We start from the raw sequence: 19,364 nt of genomic DNA on the forward strand, positions 1-19,364 counted from the left end.
ATATAGAGAATAGCAGTTGCTGTGTATAATATATTGAACAGCAGTTCCCATGTCAAATAGAGAGAACAGCAGTCCCTGAGTATAATATAGAGAACAACAGTCCCTGTGTATAATATAGAGAACAGCAGTTCCCATGTCTAAGAAAGAGAACAGCAGTCCCTGAGTATAATATAGAGAACAGCAGTTCCTGTGTATAATATATAGAACAGCAGTTCCCATGTCTAATATAGAGAACAGCAGTTCCCATGTCTAATATAGAGAACAGCAATCCATGTGTCTAATATAGAGAACAGCAGTCCCTGTGTGTAATATATAAAACAGCTGTCCCTGGGTCTAATATATAAAACACCTGTCCCTGTGTATAATATAGAGAACAGAACTTTCCATGTCTAATATAGAGAACAGCAGTTCCTGTGTATAATATAGAGAACAGCACTTCCCATGTCTAATATGGAGAACAGCAGTCCCTGTGTGTATTATATTAAACAGCTGTCCCTGGGTCTAATATAGAAAACACCTGTCCCTGTGTATAATATAGAGAACAGCACTTTCCATGTCTAATATAGAGAACAGCACTTCCTGTGTATAATATAGAGAACAGCAGTTCCCATGTCTAACATAGGGAACAGCTGTCCATGAGTACAATATAGGGAACAGCAGTCCCTGTGTACAATATAGAGAACAGCAGTTCCCATGACTAATATAGAGAACATCAGTGCTTGTGTATAATATAGAGAACAGCAGTTCCCATGTCTAATATAGAGAACAGCAATCCCTGTGTCTAATATAGAGAACAGCAGTCCCTGTGTGTAATATATAAAACAGCTGTCCCTGGGTCTAATATAGAAAACACCTGTCCCTGTGTATAATATAGAGAACAGCACTTCCCATGTCTAATATGGAGAACAGCAGTCCCTGTGTATAATGTAGAAAACAGCAGTTCCCATGTCTAATATGGAGAACAGCAGTCCCTGTGTATAATATACCGAACAGAAGTTCCCATCTCTAATATAGAGAACAGCAGTTCCTGTGCATAATATAGAGAACAGCAGTTCCCATGTCTAATACAGAGAACAGCAGTCCCTGTGTATAATATAGAGAACAGCAGTCCCTGTGTCTAATTTAGAGAATAGCAGTACCTGTGTATAATATATAGAACAGCAGTTCCTGTGTATAATATAGAGAATAGCAGTTGCTGTGTATAATATATTGAACAGCAGTTCCCATGTCAAATATAGAGAACAGCAGTCCCTGAGTATAATATAGAGAACAACAGTCCCTGTGTATAATATAGAGAACAGCAGTTCCCATGTCTAAGAAAGAGAACAGCAGTCCCTGAGTATAATATAGAGAACAGCTGTCCCTGTGTATAATATAGAGAACAGCAGTTCCCATGTCTAATTTAGAGAATAGCAGTTCCTGTGTATAATATAGAGAAGAGCAGTCCCCATGTCTAATATAGAGAACAGCAGTCCCTGTGTATAATATAGAGCACAGCAGTTCCTATGTCTAATATAGAGAATGGCAGTCCCAGTGTATAACACAGACATCTGTCCCTGTGGATAGTATAGAGAACAGCAGTCTCTATTTATAATAAACAAAACAGTTGTCCCTGTGTTAAATATAGAGAACAGCAGTCCCCGTATTTAATAAAGAGAACAGCTGTCCCTGTGTATAACATAGAAAACACCAGTTTCTGTGATTATTTTCGAGAACAGCACTGTCTGTGTACAATACAGAGAACTGCAGTCTCTGTGTTTAATAATGAGAACAGCAGTCCCTGTGTACAATATCGAGAACATGTGTCCGACATGCACTGGAGGACAGCAGACCATGTGTCTCATGTTGGTAATAGCAGTCCCTGTGTCTACTATAAGAATAAATGTCACTGTGTATAACAGAAAGAACAGCACTCCTTGCGTAGAAGAGAGTACAGCAGTCCCTGTGTATAACATAGAGAACAGCAGTCCCTGTGTGTAATATGGATCACAGCAGTCCCTGTGAATCATATAGAGAACAGCTGCAATAAACAGTACAGCAGTCCCTGTGGATCATAGAGAGAACAGCTGTTCCCATGTCTAATACAGAGAACAGCAGTCCCTGTGTACAAGAAACAGAACAGCAGTCCCAGTGTATTATATACACACAGAGACTGTTGTTCTCTATATTAGACATGCGGCACAGTGGCACAGTGGTTAGCACTGCTGCCTCACAGCGCCTGAGACCCGGGTTCAATTCCCGCCTCAGGCGACTGACTGTGTGGAGTTTGCACGTTCTCCCCGTGTCTGCGTGGGTTTCCTCCGGGTGCTCCGGTTTCCTCCCACAGTCCAAAGATGTGCAGGGTCAGGTGAATTGGCCATGCTAAATTGCCCGTAGTGTTAGGTAAGGGGTAAATGTAGGGGTATGGGTGGGTTTCGCTTCGGCGGGTCGGTGTGGACTTGTTGGGCCGAAGGGCCTGTTTCCACACTGTAATGTAATGTAATGTAATGTAAACAGCAGTCCCTGTGGACAATTTAGGGAACATCAGTCCCTGTTTAAAATATTGACAACAGTTGGACCTGTGTCTTACATCAAGAGCAGCAGTCGCTCTGTATAATGTAGAGAACAGCAATCCATGTGTATAATACAGAGAAAAGCAGCAGCTGTGTATAATACAGAGAACAGCAGTCCCCGTGTATAATATGGACAACAGCAGTCCCTGTGTATCATATAGAGAGCAGCAGGCCCTGTGTACAATATAGACAACAACTGTCCTTGTATATAATACAGAGAACAGCTGTCCATGTGTTTAATATAGAACAGCTGTCTATGTGTATAAAAAAGAGTACAGCAGTCCCGGCATACAATATAGAGAACAGCAGTCCCTGTGCACAATGCAGAGAACAGCTGTCCCTGTGTATAATTGAGAGAAAAGCAGTCCCTGTGTTTTTTTAGAAGTACAGGAATCCCTGTGTCTAATACAGAAAACCTGTGTATGATATGTAGAACAGCAGTCCCTATGTATAATGTAGACAACAGCTGTCCCTGTGTATCATATAGAGAGCAGCAGGCCCTGTGTATAATATAGACAACAGCAGTCCCTGTGTATCATATAGAGAGCAGCAGGCCCTGTGTATAATATAGACAACAGCTGTCCATGTGACTATAATATACTTGTCTATGGAACATAGAACGGCAGATGCTGTGTTTAATATAATGAACATGTGACCCTGTGTATAATACAGAGAACAGCTGTCCATATGTATAACAGAGAGAACCACAACCCCTGTGTATAATAAAGAGTAGAGCAGTCCCTGCATACAATATAGAGAACAGCTGTCTCTGTGTATAATATAGAGAAAAGCAGTGCCCGTAACTTCTCCAGAAAACAGCTTTCCCTGCTTACATTATAGATACAGAGAACATGCATCCCTGTGTGTAGTACAGAGAACAGCAGCCACAGTGTAGAAGATAGAGAATAGCAGTAGCTGTGTATAACACAGAGAACAGCAATCCCTGTGTCTCATATAAGGAACAGCTGTCCCTGTGTCTAATATTGGGAACAATAGTCACTGTGTATAATACAAAGAAAAATAGCCAATGTGTGAAATATAGACAACAGCAGTCCCTGTGTACAACCAAGAGAACAGCAGTAACTGCTTATATTATAGACAACAGCAGTCTGCATGTATAATACAGAGAACAGCAATCCCTATGTATAATATAGAGAACATGAGTCTCTGTGTCTCATCTGAGGAACAGCTATCCCTGTGTCTAATATTGGGAACAACAGTCACTGTGTATAATACAAAGAAAAACAGCCAATGTGTACAATATAGAGAACAGCAGTCCGTGTGTATAAAGTACAGAACAGCGGTGTCCCGGGAAGGCCTGCCAGGGAGAATTCCTTGGGAACAAAATTAAAAACGGGCTGAGACCAGGAGTGAAGGCTTGTCCCTCACTCACCGGACCCTCACAATGGACTAGTCATTAAACTCCCAGGGAAAACCCTGTTCAATAACATTCACCACAGACTAATACCAACCCTAATCATAACATCAGGGTTACAGTTACTGGAGTGGGGTCCTTCACCATTAAAATGATTGCATTCCCAACTGACCCACGGGATAACGTGATGAGGGACAGGGAAATATGTGGGAATAACCAGACCGACAGTTAACTGACCAAAGAGAAGGAAACCCTTTAATAATCTGGCCAAAGCACACGGGGCAGGAGTGTCACCGGTCAATGGCCTTGACTTGGCGAATTTGGAAAATAAACTCAGGATCCTGAGCCAACAAGTTAACCGAGCCCGAGAAGAACTGAACACAGACAATCAACAGGAGACCATGGGACAGCCCATGGAGAATCAGGCTAGAAATCACTTAGTAACCAACCTGGAGGGTCACTCCAAGACAATTAACCAGAATCTCTTCAGAGGGTCAGTGTGCACTCAATGGGCTGAATGGCCTGCCTCCACACTGAAGGGATTCTATGATTCACTTCTATGATTCTATGATATCCCTTCTCAGATGAATGACGAGTGGTTTGACCAATATACCGAATGGTTTTTGTACAAACAGCTGGCTGCCCCGACAACAAACAGAACCAAGTTTTACAATTAGGTTTGTAAAATTGCATCAACATATTTCCATTTGAAAAGGGGAAATGGTAGCAGCCTACTGGCTTCTAAAACTCGGAGAGGTGGTCAACTTAGCCAACAGCAAGAAATTCTGGGTATATTGGATAAGTAAAACTCTCCAGTCATAAAACCCACACACCAGTCACAGCATGAACATAGCAGCCAGTTGGTAATGACACCAGCATAATATGAAAGGTGACAGTTATCCTGGACAGACACATCCACAACAACTTACTCACCGAACAGTGGAGGACCTAAACAGAAAGGCACCAGGTCCTGCTACACAAAGAAACAAACAGTAGCAAGCCGTCCAAATGATTGGCAAAGTTTCAAAATATTGACCAATTCTCCTGAGTGGCCAGAACTATACAAAGTTCCAGAAAACCATCCAAAACCGTACAAAATCAGGGTTCACCTGAAGATCGGTTCTTTGAATCTTCTGGATGCATCACAAGGAAACCAGCACAGCAAAAGGCAGAGGCTAGCTGACCATCCAGAGAGCGAGAGAGAGAGCGCGGGGTGGGGGAACACACACAGAGAGAGAGAGAGAGAGAAAGCAGCTTTGTAGACCCAGAGATGGAGAGAGAGATAGAGAGAGAAAAAGGGGGAGAGAGTGAGAGGGAGAGAGGGTGTATATGTGTAAGAGAGAGAGACAGGGAGAGAGTGGGACTTGGGAAGTATTGTAAGCTTAAGGGGCCAAATAGAATTCGAGGCAGTATGTCCATACTGAAAGGGTATTGTAACAATTACATAATGAAGAAGGGACTGTTTATATTGGTATCGGCTTGTGTTCAGACTGTTTGACCGTTTTAGTGTTGCGTGACACCTGGGCACATTCATGAAGAACATTCGACAAGTTGTCAAACTTGTTTGAAGGAGGAATGAGACAACATCTTCATCCCTGGAGTTATCTCATGATCTTCCTCTGAACAGCCTCCAATGCAATTATATCCTTTCACAAGTAAAGAGACAGACATTGTTTGCAATGCACGGTCTAGATTAGAGTGGCGCTGGAAAAGCACAGTAGGACAGGCAGCATCCGAGGGGCAGGAAAATCGACCTTTCGTGCAAAAGCCCTTCATCAGGAATGACCGATGAAGGGTTTTTGCCCGAAATGTTGATTTTCCTGCTCCTCAGATGCTGCCCTGACCTGCTGTGCTTTTCCAACACCACTCTAATCTAGACTCAGATATCCAGCATCTGCAGTCCTCACTTTTGCCTCATTGTTTGCAATTTCCAGCTGAGTTTGCACTAATGCCTTGTATTCTTTCAGCTACACTTCCCAACTTTTGTACTCCTTTCATAATAACGATCAAAATTCCATTTGCCTTCCTTGTTAGCTGTTGTAGCTGCAATGCTAGAGTGATGGATGTGGATAGGGAGTGTCAGTAAGGTCAGAGAGGTCAGTGAGTATCGGGTTGGACAGTGACAGTAAGGTCAGAGAAATCAGTAAAGTATCTGAATAGGCAGTGACAATACGGTCAGAGAGGTCAGTGGTGTATGCAGTTGGGCAGTGATGTGAAGAGAGAGCTCAGTCTCCATTGTAGGAAGCCCAACGTGTTCACTGAGTCACCTTCCCTCAGGAAAGGCAGTGTGTTCTACTCCCTTGGTCCTTCATGTGACGCCGGATCCTGGGAAATAGGGAATGGGGAATAAATCCTGACCTTGGCAGCAATGCACACATTCAGTGTGTGAGAAGATTCCCATTTCAATCAGAGTAAAATGTTCTTGTTTAAAGAGGGCAGCTCCGACCCGAGAATGCAGAAGGACAGTTCTGAGACATAATTTCAAACTGGAATAAACTGTTCCGGATGAGGCATTGGTTGAAATATTTTATGATCTCGGGATGGGACCCAGGGTGTTTGAGTGGACAGTGTTATCATTAGAAGGTTCCAGATTCTGTTTTTGTTATTTCATTACAAAGTACTGAGCAGCAACACTCCTTCATTTTTGGATTAAACTTGTTATTGTAATTAGTTTGTTGATTGACAGAAATTTGAAAAAACAGCAACAAAGCTGAGGAACGCTGTCACGTCGATCTCCCCATGGAGATCCGCACAGGAGAAGGCAGCGTCTCTGGGAATGCATCAGCTCAGAGTCTCAAACAAGGAGCTAGTCAACTGCCTGAAGGGACAGATCATCTCTCACTTATGAGAACTGAAGTTGTTTTAATTTGCTCTCTGGTTTTATCTTATGAACAATAATGTCTCCAGCTCACTGACTGGTCAGCCTTATCCAGACTCTGGAACAGTGACGGAAATTCACTGAGCAGCATTCTCGGTACAATTCTCCACTGACAGAGACTCCCAAAATCCCTGCTGCTGCAGCATTCTCTGATCTCAGTGTTCTGTCATCTGTTCCAGTTTCATACGGTGTGAGGGTATGAGGAGAGATCGGGCAAGTTAGTTGTGAAGAAGGGTAGCCAGGCACGAGAAGTTAACTCTGCTTTGTAAATATCACAGTGTTGTGACATTCACACATTGTCACTAAGGGAGACCTGCATGCTCTGTTATTCTTGTTTGAAATCTTATGCATGTTCTGATGACCTGTTCCCTGGCCCTATTGTGGCTGCAATTAGGATTTGGTCCAATGCTAAGACCATAAGACCATAGACATAGGAGTGGAAGTAAGGCCAATCAGCCCATCGAGTCCACTCTGCCATTCAATCATGGCTGATGGGCATTTCAACTCCACTTACCCAAATTCTCCCCGTAGCCCTTAATTCCTTGTGACATCGAGAATTTATCAATTTCTGCCTTGAAGACATTTAGCGTCCCAGCCTCCACTGCACCCTGTGGCAATGAATTCCACAGGCCCACCACTCTCTGGCTGAAGAAAAGTCTCCGCATTTCTGTTCTGAATTTACCCCCTGTAATTCTAAGGCTGTGTCCACGGGTCCTAGTCTCCTCGCCTAATGGAAACAATTTCCTAGCATCCAGCTTCTCCAAGCCATGTATTATCTTGTACGTTTCTATTAGATCTCCCCTTAATCTTCTAAACTCCAATGAATACAATCCCAGGATCCTCATATATTACACCTACCATTCCAGGGATCATCCGTGTGAATCTCCGCCGGATATGCTCCAGTGCAAGTATGTCCTTCCTGAGGTGTGGGGACCAAAACTGGACACAGTACTCCAAATGGGGCCTAACCAGAGCTTTATAAAGTCTCAGTAGCACAACAGTGCTTTTAAAATCCAACCCTCTTGAGATAATTGACAACATTGCATTCACTTTCTTAATCACGGAGCCAACCTGCATATTTACCTTTAGAGAATCCTCAACTAGCACTCCCAGATCCCTCTGTACTATGGCTTTACGAATTTTCTCAGGAAATGACTTGATCCAGGGAGAAGGGAAGAGGTTTTGTTATTGATAGTCCAATCGACAGCCCAATTGCCAGTATAATGACTGAGGAGGGAGAAAGGTTTCTGATGGGATTCTGCATCAGATTTAGAGATGACATCTTTAAGAATGTATTGCACTCATTCAAATAGTGAGCTTGCAACCAAACAAAAAGCACAGACTTCCTTCTGCTCTCCTAGGAGGGAGTGTCAGCTCAGTCTTTGTCCAAACTCCATAATCTCTGGAGTGACTGGGCTGGAGGACAATCTGAGGTGGGTGTGAACGTTTTAAAATTAAATCTCACTCAACCCCAACCACTTCCACTCACACATTGCCACGATGTTTGCTGGTAAAATCTTATTGTTGTTCCCTGGATTGGGTTGGGGGAGTTTCTGCTCAGTAATTCACTGTATTTTCCCACTTGTCTTCCACAGTTAATTTGATGGCAATTGCAATCCTTTCCCAGGGAAACTGTGGTCTTTCCCCTTGCACTACTCGCTATCTGGTACTTATGGCAGCTGCCGATCTGATGGTCATTGTTACTGATGCTATACTGTGGAGATTTCGCTTTTCTTATTTCCCACTGTCTTTCCTGGGCATCACACCAGTGTGTAGTGTCACTGCAATCCTGATACATGCTACCATGGACTGCTCTGTGTGGTTGACCATCACTTTCTCCTTTGACCGATTTGTGGCCATTTGTTGTCAGACACTGAAAACAAAATATTGCACTGAGAAAACTGCGACTGTGCTTCTAACAACAACCTGCACCCTGCTTTATTTGAAAAAAACATCCCCTTCTCTTTTCAATATGAGCCTCGGAGAAGAATCAACAATGTTCCATTTGACTGTAAAACAAAATCAGGCTCCCATACTGAGACTTGGTGGGTAGCATTAGATTGGTTTGATCCAGTTTTGACCCTTTTACTGCCATTTGCTTTGATTCTGTTGCACAATGCTCTTACAGTCAGACACATTTTAGTGACCAGTTGAGTCAGGAAGAGGCTGAAGGGTGAGAGCAAAGGAAAGAATCACAGAGATCCAGAGATGGAGAGCAGAAGGAAGGCTGTGGTTTTGCTCTTCACCATCTCTGGCAGTTTCATCTTCCTGTGGTTAATCGCTGTTGTAGATTTCTTATATAATGCCATTCAAGGAATCAATACCATCAACTTCTCACCTTTTCTGTATCACTTTAGGAAAGCTGGTTACATGCTGCAGCTCCTAAGTTGTAGCATAAACACATTTATTTACGCAGCAACATTGTCTGGGATCAGAGTGAAGATCAATATGACAGTTAGTGTCACACGATTTCCCTGCGTTGCGAATAAATGAAACTCCTCAGCGAAGCTGTCAGAAGGGTCCTATTATTTCCAGACCATGAAATGATTTTCTTCATTCACTTGTGAAATACGGTTGTTGCTGGCTGGGTCACCATTTATTACCCATCGCTAATTGCCCCTTGAGAATGTGGTGGTGAGGTGTGTTCTTACTGCAGTCCATGTGCTGTTGGATGACAAAAAATGTCCTTAGGCAGGGAATTCCAGGAATCTGATCCAGCGACAGTGAATAATCAGTGACATATTTCCAAGTCAGGATGGTGAGTGATTTGGAGTGGAACGTGTAGGGGATGGTGTTTAGATTAGATTAGATTACTTACAGTGTGGAAACAGGCCCTTCGGCCCAACAAGTCCACACCGACCCACCGAAGTGCAACCCACCCATACCCCTACCTTTACCCCTTACCTAACACTACGGGCAACTTAGCATGGCCAATTCACCTGACCTGCACATCTTTGGACTGAGGGAAGAAACCGGAGCACCCAGAGGAAACCCACGCAGACACGGGGAGAATGTGCAAACTCCACACATTCAGTTGTCTGAGGCGGGAATTGAACCCGGGTCTCTGGCGCTGTGAGGCAGCAGTGCTAACCACTGTGCCGCCCTCATGTTCCCATGTGTCTGCTGGCCTTGTCCTTTTAGATAGAAATGGTCAAGGATCTGAGGATCTTTGGTGAACGCCTGCAGTGCATCTTGTAGATGGTACACACTGCTGATGTGACCGTCAGTGGTGGTAGTAGTGCCTGTTTGACAATCAAGTAGCTGCTTTATCCTGGATGGTGTCAAGCTTCTTGAATGTTGTTGAAGCTGACCCCTCATCCAAGCACCTGTGGAGTATTGTATCACATCCCTGACAGAGAGTTTTTATCCCTGTGCAAGGACAGAGTTGAGTTGGGAACCTTTGGATTCCCCATTATCGCACAATCCAATGAAATTGGGCAGGAAAATGGAATTACCCATTGGGTAACTCCTATTAACTTGCAACCTTCTGTAAGTCTCCATCAAAATGAAATCCTTCGCAGGGTTCTGAAGAAATTAAATAGAAGAGTTGATCATAAAAAGATCATTAAATACATGATCTCACTGCTCGGTAACAATTCAAGTCCCCATGCTAATGTGACAAACAGCCAACTCCTTATGCATCACTGTCCAAACCAATGACCACTTCAATCTAAAAGGACAAGGGCAGCAGATACATGGGAACACCAGCCCCAGCACATTCCCCTCCAAGCCAATCACCATCCTGACTTGGAAATATGTAACTTATCATTCACTGGTGATGGGTCAAAATCCTGGAAGTCCCTCCCTGAGGACATTGTAGATCACAAGATTCAGACAGTGAGGGAGAGACGGAGAGCAGTAGCTCACAGCAAAATCCAAGCCAACAGTACCATCCATGCACACAAAAAAAACACACACAAACACAGAAACGCATTCACATACAGAGAGAGACAAAGAAACACACACACACACACCTGCTGTGATGAGGATTGCAATTGAACTGAGGTCCCTCAGTGTGGAACATGCTCGGTGGGTAAGTACTATGCTCCCTCTGCAATGTGGAAATGATGTATCTTTGAGCAGTATTCCTGACATTACACACATTAAGTAGAGTGTTTCCATTGCAGTTGTATCCAGACATCTCTGACTGAACCATTTCATGAGGAGACAGAGTGAATTTAATTGTACTTTTTGCAGCTTACAATGTTTATTGGTGTACTCTCACAATGTCGAAATGAAAAAAGATTCAAAGGTGGAGAGGATCAGAGCAGCACTGAGCATGTTCATTTCCTTCTCTTCATTTCTCAGGGACAATATTGCAAGGGGTCAGGCAAAATTCCTTTGTCTCTCCAAAGACATTCTTCCAAGAAGGAAACATATGTGCAATGAGAGAGATTCACAATCTTTGATGTTTTCTCCAAAAAACATCTGCTGCTTGTGCACTGCTGTGGGTGTCCAACAGTATCACCCCTTCTGTCTCTCCATATAGAGTCATAGAATCATAGAGATGTACAGCACAGAAACAGACCCTTCAGTCCAATCCGTCCATGCTGACCAGATATCCCAACCCAATCTAGTTCTGCCTGCCAGCACCCAGCCTATATCCCTCCAAACCCTTCCTATTCATATACCCATGCAGATGCCTTTTAAATGTTGCAATTGTACCAGCCTCCACCACTTCCTCTGGCGGCTCATTCCATACATGTGCCACCCTCTGTGTGAAAACATTGACCTTAGGTCTCTTTTATATCTTTCCCCTCTCACGCTAAACTTATGCCCTTTAGTTCTGGACTCCCCCACTCCAAGGAAAAGTCTGTGTCTATTTATCCTATCCATGCCCCTCATGATTTTATAAACCTCTATAAGGTCACCCCTCAGCCTCTGATGCTCCAGGGAAAACAGCCTCAGCCTGTTCAGCCACTCCTCATCGCTTAAATCCTCCAACCATGGCAATATCCTTGTACATCTTTTCTGAACCCCTTCATGTTTCACAACATCTTTCCAATAGGAAGGAGACCAGAATTGCACACAATATTCCAACAGTGGCCTAACCAATGTCCTCTACAGCCGCAACATGCCCTCCCAACTCCCGGACTCATTACTCTGACGAATAAAAGAAAGCATACCAAACGCTTTCTTCGCTATCCTAACTACCTGCGACTCCACTTTCAAGGAGTTCTGAACCTGCACTCCAAGGTCTCTTTGTTCAACAACACTCCCTAGGACCTTACCATTAAGTGTATAAGTCCTGCTAAGATTTGCTTTCCCAAAATGCAGCACCTCGCATTTATCTGAATTAAACTTCATCTGCCACGTCTCAGCGCCATTGGCCCATCTGATCAAGATCCCATTGTAATCTGAGGTAACCCTCTTCGCTGTCCACCACACCTCCAATTTTGGTGTCATCTGCAAACTTACTAACTGTACGTCTTATGCTGCATCCAAACCATTTATGTAAATGACAAAAAGTAAAGGACCCAGCACCAAGCTTTGTGGCACTCCATTGGTCACAGCAGATAGCTACAGAACAGAGGGATTTGGGATTCCTCATCTGTGAATCAGAAAAAGCTGACATCGGAGTTGAGTGGGTAATAGGGAAGGCAAATGAAATGATGAAACCAAATCAGAAATTGCTGGAAAAACGCAGTACTGAAGAAGAGTCATTGGACCCAAAATGTTAACTCTGTTTTCTCTCCACAAATGCTGCCAGACTTGCTGAGTTACTCGATCAATTTTCTGAATTTGTTTCTGATTTCCAGCAACCACAGTTCTTTGGATTTTTTTAACATATTGCTGGTCTTTATTTCAATGGGAATACAGTCCAGCCTTCATCCTTTCAAAAGCAGTCTCACATTGTGCTAAGCAGACCACTTTTTTGTTTGTTTAGTTTACAAATTTGTTAAAGGCACAGATATCCAGCTCAAATTATGCACGAATTTCCAGTAAACTCACACATTCCTAAACATTTACCAATTTGTCATTTAGTTTTAGGAAAAAAGGAATTCTATTATTAAAGTCTTCACTTTTGCTGTCCTTGGCAATATCTGTGAAAATGTGTGTGTGACTGCCTGCCTGTGCATGTTTGTGTATGTGTGTCTTTGTGTATGTGTATGGGTGCCTGTCTGTGCACATGTATGTGTTTCTGAGTGTCTCAGTAGGAGGTATATTTAGTAAATTTGCAAATTACACCAAAATTGGAGGTGTCCTTCGAAGTGGAAGTAGTTGTCGGTTTGGAAGGTGTTGTCGAAGGATGTTTGGTAAACGTTTGCAGTGCATCTTGATGCTACTCAGCGTCGGTGGTGGATGGAGTGGATGTTTGTAAGGCGGGTACAATTACAACACTTGAAAAGCATCTGGATGGGTATATGAATAGGAAGGATTCAGAGGGTTGTTGGCCAAATGCTGGCAACTGGGACTAGGTTTATCGAAGTTATCTGATGGATGCCAGCCACTTAAACAAAGTGTCTATTTCCGTGCTGTACAACTCCATGACTCTGTGAATCTTGATTCGCAATTCTAACGTAGCAAATTGCAATTGGAATATTTGGAGTCAAAGCCAAATCATTTGTTGCTGATTCACTCGATCAAACTTCAGGTCCACCATGTTTCTGTTCATTTCAATTGACGGGGTTGGCAGAGTTTAATGGTTTGGAGGCCAGAGTTCACATAACACAAGATGGATCGATTAGTCTAAGGATTTCCGTTCAGAACAGTCACCTAATATTTCCAGACAATGATAGTACTCGATCAGAATTAGAACCCGTTTCAATTGTTTGTCTTGATTTGCCTTGTAGAGAGGCAGGAATTGTTAGCATTAACAGTTCAGGTCGTTTATACCAGAGAATGGAACAGCACAAACTCCAGGCAATTGCATATATCAAGTTAAAATTCAAACAACACAAGGTTATAGTCCGACAGAATTAAACCTGTTGGGCTATAACCTGGTGTTGTGTGATTTTTAACTTTGTACACCCCAGTCCAACACCGGCATCTCCAAATCATGTCATATATTAAGGGAATACATGGGGCTGAGGGCGGGGTAGGGGTTAATTGTTTTTAACGAAGTGTCCCATTTCATCAAGGTATGTAGGTAATCCCTACCATCTTCATTGAGTGGTTACTATTGGCTGTGCACTGCCTGAGGGACCATTGGAGCCGGATTCAATCATGGCTTTCAGGAGAGAGTTAAATGATTATCTGCAGAGAGATTTGCAGGGCCTGCATGTGGAAAAGCATGGCGAGTGGGACTAGGGAAGGAGCCCATACAGAGTGACAGCTGATGCAAACAATGAGGGGCTGCAGTACCTCCCTCTGTGCTGCACCATTCTCTGTGCACAGCTCTGTCCCAGTGGGTTGCTGCAATCTCATTGATACTCTGTCAGAGACACACGACCGGCTTGTTAGTGACCTACACTCAGCCCCAGCGCAGCTGATTGGTACATTACTGCTCATCTATATTCACTATCAAACAGGTTCATAGAAAAGATGAGATGAATTCACCTGGATAAATGGATCGTTTACTCTGGTTAGAAGATCTGGACATAACTAGGCAGCAATGAAACTGTCAGCTGTGAGCTATAGGTCTTTGGTCACAGTCAGGCTGGTAGAAATGTAGGAAGCGGCTGGGTCCTAAGGTGGTCATGGATGCGGCAAGTATCGCTTCTCGGCCTTTTGGTTAAGATCATTAGTAGTTCTGTTCTTGTCAGTGTGAGGCTGGACCAGCTGCTATCTCTGGACGAGCTGACCAAGTCCCTCGAGTCCTTCGAAAAGAATAAAACTCCCGGAAGCGACGGCTTACCGGTCGAGCTCTACTCTGCTTTGTGGGACTTGATTGGCCAGGACCTGCTGGAGGTGTATGTCAGTATGCTTCGGGCAGGTACCATGAGTGAATCCATGAGGAAAGGCATCATCACCCTCGTCTACAAGCGGGAGAGGGAGGAACTCAAAAATTGGAGACCAATCTCACTCTTGAATGCAGATTACAAAATTCTGTCAAAGGTAATCGCCAACCGGGTCAGGTCTGCTCTCGGGTCGGTGATTCACCCTGACCAAACCTGTGCTGTGCCGGGCAGGAAGATCACTGAGAGTATCGCACTCCTCAGGGATACGATCGCCTACGTGCAGGACAGAGGGTTGGACACGTGCCTGATCAGCCTGGACCAGGAGAAAGCCTTTGACAGGATATCACACAGGTATATGAGAGATGTTCTCTCCAAAATGGGCTTTGGGGAGGGAATCTGCAAATGGATCAGACTGCTCTACACCAACATTGTCAGTGCAGTCTCAATCAACGGGTGGGAATCAGATAACTTCCCAGTCAGATCTGGAGTCAGGCAGGGCTGCCCCCTCTCTCCTGCCTTGTTTGTGAGCTGCATAGAGCCATTTGCCGAGTCCATCAGGAAGGATGCGAGCCTGAGAGGGGTGACTATTCCTGGCAGCGGGGGTCTGCAGGTTAAGGCCTCCCTGTACATGGATGACGTCGCCGTTTACTGCTCGGATCCGCTGTCCGTGCGCAGACTCATGTGCATTTGTGACCAGTTCGAACGGGCCTCAGGGGCCGAGGTAAACCGAGGCAAGAGCGAGGCCATGCTCTTCGGGAACTGGGCCGACCAATCCTCGATCCCCTTCACCATCAGGACCGACCACCTGAAGGTGCTGGGTATTTGGTTCGGAGGGGCTGGGGGGTGCGCCAAGTCTTGGGAGGAGCGTATCAGCAAAGTGAGGCAGAAACTGGGCAGATGGAAGCTACGGTCGCTCTCCATCGCGGGAAAAAACCTGGTCATCAGGTGTGAGGCACTGTCATTGCTATTATAGGTGGCACAGGTCTGGCCTATTCCCAGAACTTGTGCCGCTGCAGTCACCCGGGCCATCTTCCAGTTTATATGGAGGTCAAAAATGGACCGGGTCCGAAGGGACTCACTGTATAAAGGTCTGGGCAACGGGGGGAAAATACACCCAATGCCACCCTCACCCTGATGGCCACCTTTGTGTGTGGCTGCATCAAGCTGTGCGTGGATCCCCGGTACGCAAACACCAAGTGTCACTACGTACTGAGGTTCTACCTGTCCCCGGTGTTGCGAAGGATGGGCCTGGCCTCGCTGCCGCGGAACGCTCCAAGTAGTTGGACCGTTCCGTATCACCTGTCCTTCGTGGAGAAATTTATCAAGAAAAACACCTTTGACCACAAGTCCATTAGGAAGTGGTCAGCACGTAGTGTCCTTGAGACCCTTCGGGAAAAGGAGAGGGCGGATCCTATCGAGCGGTTCCCTGAGCAGACTGTCAAAGCCATTTGGCAGAATGCCTCATCGCCAGAACTTTCCAACAAGCACCAAGACATGGCTTGGCTGGTGGTGAGAAGGGCTCTGCCTGTGAGATCCTTTATGCACGCCCGGACTCTCAGCCGCACCGCACGCTGCCCTCGAAGCGGCTGCGGGGGGGGGGGGGGAGACGAGACTGTCACACACCTCCTTCTGGAATGTGCCTACGCAGAGGAAGTCTGGAGAGGAATGCAGTGGTGTTTGTCGAGGTTCGTCCCGAGCAGCACCGTGACGCGGGACTCCGTGCTCTACCATCTGTTCCCCGGGACGCACACCGAGACGAACATCAACTGTGCCTGGAGGATCATCAATTCGGTGAAGGACGCTCTCTGGGTGGTCCGAAACCTGCTGATCTTCCAGCTGAAGGAGTTGATCCCGACTGAGTGTTGCAGACTGGCACATTCCATGGTCCAGGACTACGTGTTGAGGGATGCGCTGAAGCTTGGGGCAGCTGCCGCCAAGGCGCGGTGGGGAAAGACCACTGTGTAAAGTCTGCCTGTCGAACGAAGAACAGGGGGCCCATGCAGTCATTTGGGCTCTGCTGACGCCTCAGCTAATTATATGGGCATATGATCAAAAATGTACAGACCTGTATAAAAATGATAAGTTTTGATCTCTGTATGTACATGTTTACATATGTATGGCATGACCAATTGTACAGACCATCAAATTATTTTATGAATAAAGTATATTTTTGAAATAAAAAAAAAAGTTCTTGTCAGTGTTATCTGATATGTCCCTGACTAAGGACTGTCAGGAAGAAAAGAGCTGCAACCTGTGCGGAGAGGCGGGCCACATGTACAAGACCTGCCCAAGACAGGGGGTCCCCACTTACGCACAGATGGCTGGAGGTGACAATGCGAGCCGTGGACCCCCAAAGACCAGTAACGTCCACCCAGACAGCAGGGAAACAGAGTCTGGTGGCACCCAGAACGAAGAACAGGCTGGAGTAGAGGAGGTGGCAGCCAGCGGAGAGACACAGCAGCTGATCCTAGCTCTAGCTTGGCAGATGGAAGCAATGGAGGAGGAGGTAATCGAGCAGGCAGAGGAGTGGATACCTGTTAAAAACAGGAAGAGAAAATCCGGCCAGGCCCCCAAAGCCTCCCAGCAAAGGGGGAAAAGACAGCTGCACGAGGGAGGGACGGACAGCTCTTCGGATGGGGAAGACGGGCGCAAAGAACGTCATCACCACCAGAAGAAGAGACAGAGTGCCGTAGATAAAGAGGAGGGCATTTCCACCCAACCAGGAAACAACAGACCACCTGAAGTCCACCCTCCACCCAGTGAGAACCAGGGGGTACCCACTTTCCCACAACTACAGGTAACTGAGAGCTATGATCCTCTGACAGTCCCATTGTCAGACACAGAACTGGACGGTGCGGAACCATGCCTTGGCTCAATGACTCCAGAGTGGGTAAATGACCCCAGTGAGGAGCTGGATAGCTACCTCAGCCCAGCGAAAGTCCAGCAGTTCTTGCTCACCATGGGGATGCAGACAGCTACCCCAGAGATAGGACAGTTAAAGGGACAATAAACTGAGCGTTAAAGAAGTTTCCTTTGCTATTGTATAACAGGGCACCCACTCAGTAGGTAGGTTCAGCTGAAGCCACAGCTAAATAATAAGAGACTGGATGGTTAATAAAGGGAACTGTAAATAGGATAACTGTAAATTCGAGTAATTCAATCTGTTCTTTATGACATGCAATGTATATATCTATGAACGACATGACAAATTGTACAAGTACCGAAGATTTATTTCTATGAATAAAGTATATTTTGAAATTAAAAAAAAAGTTCTTGTCAGTGTTAATATCTGATATGTCCCTGACTAAGGGACTGAATATTAATCTGATTTTTGCAGGAAGGAGTTGTGTTAGGAGCTTGCTCCACTAACTCCACGCATCGTCCCAGTATTGCAGTGTTTCTGGGAATGGTGTGCCCCTCATTAAAGAATCTGAAAAGCAGCTTTGTTTATCCTCTTTTTGTTATGCTTTTGCTTTATTCCTTATGTTCCGAGTACGGACAGTTTTCGTTAGTCAAGTCAGACTTGCCTTCGTGCAAATCAACTTGTTCTACAATCCGATTTGCCTGTGTCTTTCAGCGTGTTATGTTCAGCACTCACTCTCAGTGTTATCTCTTCATCCCTGGTACATGCCACCCCTTCCCACCAACTCCAATTCCGAACCACAAAAGTAAAACAAATTCTGGATTAATGGTGCTGTAAGAGCACAGCAGTTCAGGCAGCATCCAAGGAGCTTCGAAATCGACATTTCGGGCAAAAGCCGTTCATCAGGAATAAAGCTTTATTCCTGATGAAGGGCTTTTGCCCGAATCGTCGATTCCAGCATCATTGTTTTTACCTCAAAAGTAAAACAAAGTTGCCCACCAGCTCTACCTAATGGCAAACGGCATTTCAGAAAACAAAATGGAGAACATGAAGCTATTGAAGTAATCAACAATTCAGATTTTGATGATGATAAGAATCACTTTGATGTATTAAATGAGAGATTTTGAGAACAATGTGAAGCAGACAAACGGCATCTGATGTATTTAAAGCACAGAATCAGAGAGATGTGCAGCACAGAAACAGATCCTTCAGTCCAACTTGTCTATGCTAACCAGATATCCTAATCTAGTCCCATTTGCCAGCATTGGCCCATATCCTTCTAAATTCTTCCTGTTCATATATCCATCCAGATGCCTTTTAAATGCTGTAATTTAGTTTAATTTAAATGCCTCCACCACTTCCTCTGGCATCTCATTCCATACACGCACCACCCTCTGCATGAGAAAGTTGCCCCTTTCATCCCGTTGAATTTTTTCCCCTTTCATGCTAAACCTATGGCCTCTAGTTCTGGACTCCCCGACTCCAGGGAAAAGAACTGCTGATCTCTACATTTTGCAGAGTGACTGCTACTCTCTATGTGATACACAGGGACAGCTATTGTCTATATTATACACAGGGACTGCTGTTCTCTACCTTATAGAGAGTAGCAGTCGCTGTGTATAATATAGAGAACAGCAGTCACTGTGTATAATATAGAGAACAGCAGCACCTGTGTAGAAGATAGAGAACAGCAGTCCCTGTGTATATGAGACACAGGGTCAGCTCTTGTCCATATTATACACAGGAACAGCTGTTCCCTGTATTATACACAGGTACTGCTGTTCTCCAGATAAGACACAGAAACTGCTGTTCTCTTTCTTATACACAGGTACTGTTGTTCTCTATGTCATACACA

General features: G+C 44.9%; 1 pseudogene; it reads left to right on the forward strand.

Annotated features, from left to right (window-relative positions):
* The first annotated feature begins 17,893 nt into the window (after positions 1 to 17,893).
* On the forward strand, positions 17,894 to 18,066 carry LOC122546966 (U2 spliceosomal RNA; annotated as a pseudogene).
* Positions 18,067 to 19,364: the final 1,298 nt, after the last annotated feature.

Source organism: Chiloscyllium plagiosum, unplaced genomic scaffold, assembly GCF_037043375.1.
Source record: "Chiloscyllium plagiosum isolate Xiang-an unplaced genomic scaffold, Cpla_swu_hap1 HiC_scaffold_31, whole genome shotgun sequence".
In the NCBI taxonomy this organism is placed as follows: Eukaryota; Metazoa; Chordata; class Chondrichthyes; order Orectolobiformes; family Hemiscylliidae; genus Chiloscyllium; species Chiloscyllium plagiosum.